This window comes from Cucurbita moschata, unplaced genomic scaffold, assembly GCF_002738365.1.
Source record: "Cucurbita moschata cultivar Rifu unplaced genomic scaffold, Cmos_1.0 Cmo_Scf00031, whole genome shotgun sequence".
NCBI lineage: Eukaryota > Viridiplantae > Streptophyta > Magnoliopsida > Cucurbitales > Cucurbitaceae > Cucurbita > Cucurbita moschata.
The window spans coordinates 1,122,576-1,132,103 of record NW_019268547.1 but is presented as its reverse complement, the minus strand read 5'-3'; positions in this window follow the sequence as shown (position 1 = coordinate 1,132,103).

Sequence of the window (9,528 nt, the reverse complement as noted above, 5' to 3'; positions counted from 1 at the left end):
TTTTTTTTTTTTTTTTTTTGTTCATGGAGATTGTGTGTGTTGTTGTGCGATCTTAACAATACCTACCTTCTTATGGTTACAGGTCCAATCCTTGTCAGCGCAGTAGTTAGTAGGTGATCCAAAACCTGAGATAAAGACACTTCCTGATGTCAAATTTCAAAAACCAGCGAGAGGTTCCCCACTCTTCTTCGTAAGCCCAGCCTATGCAAACCAAACAAGGGCTTAAGTTTTTTTTTTCTTTGTTGAATCCTCCACCGGTCTACCCTCTTTCGAGATATTCCAATTCTAGCGTTCATTATCAGAAGTAAGCGCTTACCGAGGAATAGAAAGGGAGGACAAGTTGGTTCGATGACTCGTTGGTCAAAGGAAAGAGTAGGTCCTGATGCCATGACGGAGCCGTACGAGGAGAGAGTGTCATGTACGGTTCCTTTGAGAAGAGTGTGATACCACCACCTATCAGGCCCGACGAGCGGTCCACGGAGCTGCATCCCTACTCACCTGGTCCATGCACATCGCTCTCTTCAGGAGGTGAGTCGTCTATCTAGTTGTAAATCACTAGGTATCCAGTCTTACTTAACTTAGCCCAAGCAATGCCCACTCCCATGCCTTTCTTGGTTGGACCAACCCAAGAGAACCTAAAACCTAACCATCTATGTCAATTCATGTTTCATAATAATATCTGGTTGAGACACCTAGAGGTTACTTTTATTAAAAACAAAAAAATCTACAACTATAACAATTGGGCTGAGCCTAAAAATGTTTCAACTCGACCCAAACTAACCCATTAACACTCATACTCAAACTTAAATAACTATATCAATTTACACCTTTAGTTATGTTTTAATTTTAATCTCCGATAGGTTCTTTGCACGTGCCCAAACTCATTTTAGATTGGTTGACCACTACTATGATAACCATGAACTCGACTCTCATAAGTAGGACCCACACGAAAAGAAACCAACTCTTGTATTCTCCCTCGCCTTCAGTACTGTTACCAGCATCGACAAGTGTTGAGGAAGACCCAGACGGTGATGTCATTGAAGACAACGACAGGTATTGAGATTTCGTCAACTTCGATGGTGAAAAGTTCGAGCTTGGTTACCTAATTAAAATTAAACCCTAAACTAAGAACTAAAATTTTAGAGGATGGGCTTATGCCCTTATTATAAATCCAAATAGAGGAAGACCCAAAAGTAGCCATAAATCCTACCTTGGCCCATGAATTTGCTCAATTATTGCCCTTTGTTTTAATGCTTGACCATGGCTTTGAAATATTGGATCAAAGCTCACTTACCTCGATAGTAGTGTAAATTATTATAATCCCGATTTCAACGCTATACAATCTTCAACATAACTCGATGATGTTCGAACTTATTTACAACTGTCATGGAATACGCTCTAAACGGATTAAAATTAAAGGAAAACTAGCTTAAAAAGTGATATTTGGAAATCACTACAAGGGGAGTAAGATTCGGATTACCTTGTTGATCGAATATCTCAAGGCAAGAACATTATTTGAGATTCAAATCACTCCACAAGCAAGATCGATCATGTCTAGCTTGAATGATTCTTGTTGATCAAATATCTCAACGCAAGAACACTTGTTTGAGATTCGAATCACTTCACAAGCAAATTGATCATATCGAGCTTGAATGATTCTACATGCAACCTAAACTACATAGAATTGCAAATAAACTTAGCCATTGGCTAAAAAAGAGCACAAATGCTTCTTTTACTATATTTTCTGAGTCTGCTTACAAATACAACATACATGGCTTTATATAGCCTCAAAATGAAACTACTAAAAGAATTCTAAGAGTTGTAACATTCTTACATAATGCCCATAATTAATCATTATGTAATTGTAATCTAAAGTAAATTAAAAGTCTTAAAATACATTAATGAAATACAGTAAATCTAAATTACTCTAAATTGTAATCCATCCCAAACTTATAACATGAAACTTCATTCTTCTTCAATGTAGCATGAATTGAAATATCTTTTGATAATTTCAACAATATTTTTTTCACATATTCATTGAAGTATATTGTACGATTGATGTCTCTTGGTTTATTTGATCGAAAACTGTGGAAGTTCGGGCTGAATCAATTGGATTTGGGCTTGAACATTTTTTAAAAGTCAAACTTCCCTACGTTTAAAAAAATTTGAGTTAAACTTTCACAAGATGAACGAATTAAATTATAGATTTAATCATCAATGTAGATAAATTTGTCGTAGCTTTAATATTTTTAAAAGTAAAAAAATGGTTAGATGCCACGTAGGCAAGTGTGAAAACACATAAGTCAACCTATGCCTACCTTTTCAATAAGTTAAAAAAGAGAATCTTTGTGTCTTTTTATGTCGACAAAGGGACATTAAAAAAAAAAAAAAAAAAAGTCATAATGTATTGGATAATTTTTTTTTTCTTTCCCGGAAACGAAACGTCCTTTATAAGAGTGTGAAAATCTCTCATAGTAGACTCATTTTAAAATCGTGAAGTTGATAACGATACGAAACGGGCCAAAGCGAATAATATCTACTGGTAGTGGGTTTGGGCTGGACAAAAAGAAGATTTTTCAATTTGTATTTAAAATTTTAGTTTTTGCAAATTGATCTATATGTTATAATTAAAAAATAAAGTATTATACACAATTACAATTTATATTTTTATAATTAAAAAATAATACATCTGTTTCAAAAAATAATAATAATAAAGATAAATAAATTTAAAATAATATATTATTGTAAACAGATGAATAAATAAATGAATGGGGTTAATGGTACTAATATTTGCACATGTTGGTATTTGAAATTACAAAACTACCCTTATTCGAATTACGTGGAATAATCCCAAGCGCTATTTTAATTCAGAATTTTATTATTTTTATATTTTAAGTATATGACTTTAGCGATTCATTAATTTTCTAAATGGAAAAGGAATTTATTTTTCTCAAAAAGAAAAAATAAATTAAATAAATCCCCAAATGATATATAAATGATCCTCATCCAAATTTCCCAAAAGGATATTCCAATTGATTTTATTGGAATTAAATTTAATAAATTAATATTTTTTTAATCTCTAAGTTAATTTTTTGATGTGCCAAAGGACTTAGACAAGCACTCGGGTCAACGGAAAACCACCGAGTTTTGGTCAAGTGTTGACTTTCCATCTACTGCTTCATCTCAAGTTAGTTAGAAACCGGTAACCTCGCATAACTATGACTTTTTTCTTTCCCGACGTAGTAGCGTGTAAACAGAACATACAGCCTACACAGAAACTCCTGAATCAACAACTATACGCACTACCACATTCACTTGAACCTCGTAGAAACTTTTAGTATACAATACCCACAATTTTTAAAATTAACATTCTTACACGTGAGGGACCAAATTGAAAATTAAACTAGACTTGACTTGACTGAACCATTAAAATCTAGACTTAGAAATCTAGGAAGTAACCCATATAAATGCTGCATTTAAAATCATGGTATGTTCTATATAATGATTTATTTAGAGACCTAAGTTGAGATCTTGAGAATTAACTATTTATGTGTATAAATATAGTTCAAGTATTAATTGCATTAATTATTTTTTACTTCAAATAGTTTTTCTTTGACCGTCTTCAATCTTCTTCATCAGACCAATCACTTTTTCAAACACCAACAGTCCAAAATTTTCAAAAGAATCCCGAAAAAGAAATGAACAGTGATTCAAAGAACACTAAAAAGTCCACTCATCCCAAAAAAGAAGAACAAATCCCAGCCAGAAACTCAAATTCGATGGGTGATTTTCAGAATGATGTTAAGTTTTCAAAAGAATCCCCAAAAAGAAATGAACAGAGATTCAAACAAACACAATCATCTCAAAAGAAACAGAATGAAGCACAAATCCCAGGAAGAAACTCAAATTCATTGGGTGATTTTCAGAATCAGGTTAAATTTTCAAAAGAATCCCCAAAAAGAAATGAACAGAGATTCAAATGAACACAATCATCCCAAAAGAAACAGAATGAAGAACAAATCCCAAGCAGAAACTCAAATTCAATGGTGATTTTCAGAATCATGTTAAACAGAGATCACAGTTTCCACAAGAATTCTCAGAGGAAATCACCAGAATTCCTCTTAATCCAACAAACAAACAGATCAAAACAAATCCTCAGAAGAAATTCAACGGATAATTTTCAGAATAATCCATACAGGGAGAGCCAAATGTGTAACCAAATTTCATTTCAAATTATATATGAATCGTAATCTCAGCCTTCAGCAACAGAACAGGGGTCTCAAGAACTATACATTTACCAACGAAAAAATAATTAATCAGAACAAAAATAATACAAAGAAGAAGAAAATGGAGAGGAAAATCCCTATGGTTATGGTGTAGAGTAGATACTAAAACGATACACTACATCTGAACGGATACAGGGCGAGACCCCAAGCGAAAATTTACCAGAAGATTTGTGAGCGAGTTCAGGACTCGGGACTGAGTTACCGAGTCACGAACTCGCTCATCTCCATTATTTTGACTCAGCATCAGAGTTGTAGCCGCTAGTACCTGGCGCCGGCGTGGTCGAACCCGAAGTTAGAGTTCCGTTTTCTCTCCCGCTTCTTGCGATTCCTTCCGGCGTCGATTTGAAGGTTCCGATGATGCTTTGGATGATCATGATCTTGATCCGTCCTCTTCTCGGCGGCAGGTCGGAGAATCGCTTTTTCTGTTCGTTGTTGTAATTCATTGAAATTCCGGTTGGAATCGGAGGAAGAAATGGAGATTGAGCGGCCGGAGCAGAGTGAAGGAGTAAGAAGGCAGCGAGAAGCTGCGGATTCGACGGCGGCGGGTGGCGGCTGAGGCGGTCTCAACAGACGAAATCGGGAAAGTAATTGGCTTAGAAAAAGAGTACCAAATGAAGGGGTTTTGTAGAGTGAAGAGAGGGGTAAATTGGAGATTTCCCACTCCTCAGCTTAGCTTGTGCGAGAAGGCTGCTACAGTGTCCTAAGTGACGAGGGTCCTTTTTCCAATTTTTAAAAGTTTAGGGGGTAATGTGCAACAAAAGGGAAATTTTGTTTTTCATTATTGGGATAAGCACTCAATAAGAAGATTCTAGAATTAATGTTGTCACCGTATTGATTCGATCATGTTGTAATTGTTATAAATTATTTGCTCCAATTGTTTATGTAAGTACGAGCTATCATATACAATAAGTTTGTTCAAGATTAGACCACGAAATATTTAATATCTCTTTAATTTTTTTTTTTTCCAGATGATCATATACAACTTGATCCTTATTCTAAGTAAGTTGTGAACTCCTACGGGTGAAAGAAATTCGGAATATTATCTTACAAGATGAAGTTCTGTACTTACAAGAGTAAAACAGACTTTTGATCCGAGTATAATTACAAACAATTCATAAAAAATATTAATAAACATAACTTTATTAATTAATTTTATATAATTAGAATTTATAATCTACATCGATACAAACACTAAAATGACTAATTTAATTAAAAAAAAATATTTTGTTAGATATTTGAAATATAAAAGATATTGGTAAATACAAGTTAAATATATAATGAAATATCTTACGTATTTAAATATATTTTTCTAAATTTAGCGACAAATTTTAAAAAATCTTTCAAATTTAAGAATAATATATATATAATAATTTAAATAAGGATTAATTACGTAAGCATGAGAGACGTCATAGAAATGAGAAATTTGATAATCATGACGTAAGTAAAAATAAATTGTGACTTTTATACCCTCAACTATTTAAGATTTTATTACGAAATAATTATATAAAAAAAAAATGTAGCAATGACTGTATGCCAGCTAAGACATCGGATCATCTCTCTCCAATATTTTTCTTAAAATAAAGTTAATTTTTTTAAAAAAATTTATTGTTAATTTTAAATTCATAGTTAAATTAATAAAATTATTCTTAAATGTTCTATTTTTATCTTCAAAAATAGCTTAAATATTTTAAAAAACTAAAAGAATATTTATCTTAAATTTATTAAAAAAATGTTTAATTTTTTTTAAATTCATCTTTAAATTAAAAAAAAGAGAAATATGGAATTATTTAACTTTAAATTAGACTAGAGATTGAGATAATCTCTGAGACGTAGATAAATGGTTTATATATATATATACTAACGTTTAAAACGTTTTAAAAATATTTAATGTTATTAATATTATTTTTAAAGTTTATAATTTTTTTGAAACGATTATTCATCAAATTTTTTTTTTAAGATTAAGAATATATTTATATTTTTCATAGATAAAATATAATGTTTAGGAATTTTTTTTAATTTATTAATTTAGTCTTTAAAATTATTGTTTTATCTATTATAATTATAAAAAAATATAAAGTTTTTATTTTTCAATGAAGAGAAAACATGAAACTTTATATTTTTATATAAAAAATTAATTAAAAATGATTATTATTTTAGTATTTGAATTACAATATGAAATAAAAATTAATAAAATTATATGATATAATAATAATAATAATTTCTTATAATAGTAATTTTTTAACGTTATACTTTTAATTTAATTTTTTTTAAAGAATATATATAAAAAGGAGTGGAATATGATTGACGTCATAATTATTTTGAAATTCGGGAAATTTAAGAAATTAATGGATAAAGAATGGAGAAATAATAGGATGCCACGTAGGCACTCTAAGGAATCTCTCTCTTATTGTGGTGGCTGCCAACTTTTATGCAAAATGCCATGTGACCTTTTTGAATGTTTGATTTTTTTTTTATTATTATTAATATTATTTTTATTTTAAAGGTAAAATTTAAAAGTATTTTAATTTTTTTTTTTTAAAAATTAAAGGTAATATAAAAAACTATAAACTTAGTTATTTTCAATGAAAATTTCAAACTAAAATGGAATAATTAAAATTATTAATTTTTCTTAAATGAATATTTGTTTTGTTTTAAAAAGCGTTTTTTTATTGAAAAATAATATATTTTTTTTATTGTTTTTGCTATCAAATCGTTGATTATAATATAAGTGGTTGCCCGATGTCCATAGAAAAACATACTGTAACATATGTATGTTTTTTTAGTTGAGAATATAAATTATAATAATTCTACGTGGATCAGTGAATTTGATTAGACCAAACCAACCCTGAGAAAAATGTGTCCACGAGCGTAGTACTTTACCAAGCCAAGAGCCAAATTTTTGTAGGAGAAATTATAGACAAAGCCCGATGATAGTTGTCTTACCTAATAGATCAGTGGAAAAAACGAGAGGGATCTCATAGTCCACCAAACTTGTGGGCCCAACATACTAGCTCGCACACCATCCAGTATTTGACTCTAATACTATTTGTAACAATCCAAATCCATCGGTAATAGATATCGTCTAGTGTCTAACTTTGATACTATTTGTAATAGCCCAAGCCCACCGCTAACAGATATTGTCCGTTTTGGCCTGTTACGTATCACCGTCAGCCTCACGATTTTTAAAACACTAAGAAGAGGTTTTCACATCCTTGGAATGCTTCGTTCTCCACTCCAACCGACGTAAGATCTCACAAAAAATATATAGATAAAAATGTCGAACGGTTCTCTTAAAAATTAAAAAAAATAAATTACATGATTAATGTGGAATAATCTCACTTTAATTATGTCAAATTTGGAATCTGATCCATTCATTTTCTAAATGAAAACAAAGTTAAATATTCTTTAAAAAGAATAAAGAAAAAACAAAAAATAAAACACAACCCTAAATCATATAAATAATCCTTATCCAAATGATGGCATCTTCAAATTTATTGGATTTTTGTTTGAAATTAAATTTTATTTTCCCAAAAATAGATTCCATTTTTTTTTAAATTTATTGAAACACGATCGAAATATATTAATTTTTAGTCGGAGTGTTCGAAAAAATTGAAAAATTCGATCAAATCCAACTCAACTTGTACCGTTTCACGAGTACGGACTAATTTGGGTCGGGTTGGGTTCAAATAATAAAAATTTTACTGAATTGTGTTGGCTCATGAGTTTCTCTACCACTAGATTGGGTTAAACCGAACAAATCTAAATTTACTGTCAATTAAAAAAAGCATTTATTTTATTTTTATTTTATTTTGTAATTTTTTTTATTATTTATTCTCGAACCACTCTTAAAAATAATTTATTTAACTAGTAATTTTTAAAAAATATATATTGAAATGGAGTTGTAAATCTTAATTAAACGATAAATAGCTCGATGTTTTACGAACTAATAACTTACTTTTATTATTAAACAAAAAAACAATTTCGTGAAAGGTGGGTTATTAGGGTCGAGATTTGGTTCGTAAATTCTCCTAATTTTATAAACGCTAAATAGCTCACATGCTCAAATTCTTTCAATTTTCTAAATGAAAACAAAGCAAATAAGCAAATGATTGCACTTCCAAATTGGGTTTAAAAAATCCATTTGATTCCACATAAACATAATTAATTAGAACTATTCTTTACTTTAGATCGATAATGTTTTATATTCTTAAATACTAAAATAAACCGTATCTAGATCACCTCGATTAAAGTTCTCTAAGGTAGCACGAGTAGTACCGGTGGAACAGTTCAAGCTCACCGCTAGCAGATATTGTCTTCTTTAGATTTTTCTTTTTAGACTTCCTCTCAAGATTTTTAAAACGTGTTTGTTAGGGAGAAGTTTCCACACCCTTGTAAAAAATGTTTCGTTTCCCTCCCCAACCGACGTGGGATCTCACAATCCACCCCTCTTCTAGACCCAACGTCTTCACTGACACACCGCTCGGTTGCAAGACAACTCCTTTTCAATTTCATTCCATTCATAGCATAACCTTTGAAACATATCTCATTGATTGTACATCATAAATCTCTTGTCTCAAACATATGACACGTGCAGAGCTATTAGGCACGTGCCATCACTCTCCAACCATACCAATAGTAGAATCACTTACTTGGTTGGCCTAGACCGAACCTACTACGACCCCCTTGATGCTAGCTTAATGTTACTCTTTGAAATTTAATTCTACCTAAAGAGTCCCATAATTTTTTTAGCGAATAGGCCCAAAATGCTAGCCTTGAGCCATAAAAGAATATATTCTCTGATTGACTTTGAATCGGGTGAGACGAAAGGGAATAAGAGACTTTCTTTTTACGGTGGAGACTAACTCTCCACTTTTTAACCTTACCAAACGTGAGACGACTTTTTTTTAATCTTTTTTTCGGTTATTACAGAGTTCACCTAGTTCAGTGTGAACTAATTCAAATTTTTTATTTTTTAAAAATATAATCAAACTCAACTCTTATAGTTCGGATTTACATAATTCAAATTGTTCGGGCCATCTTGTCGTCATATGAACCCCTAATTTTCACAGGTGAATTCTTTTACCAATCGCCAAAACCACATCGGAATTGATAACAAAATTCCACTTCAAATTATATATAGAAACCAAAATCAACAAATTAAGGGTCTCAAGAACTATATATTAACCAAAAAAAAAAAAAAAAAAAAAAAAAAAAAAAAAAAAAAAAAAAAAAAAAAAAAAAA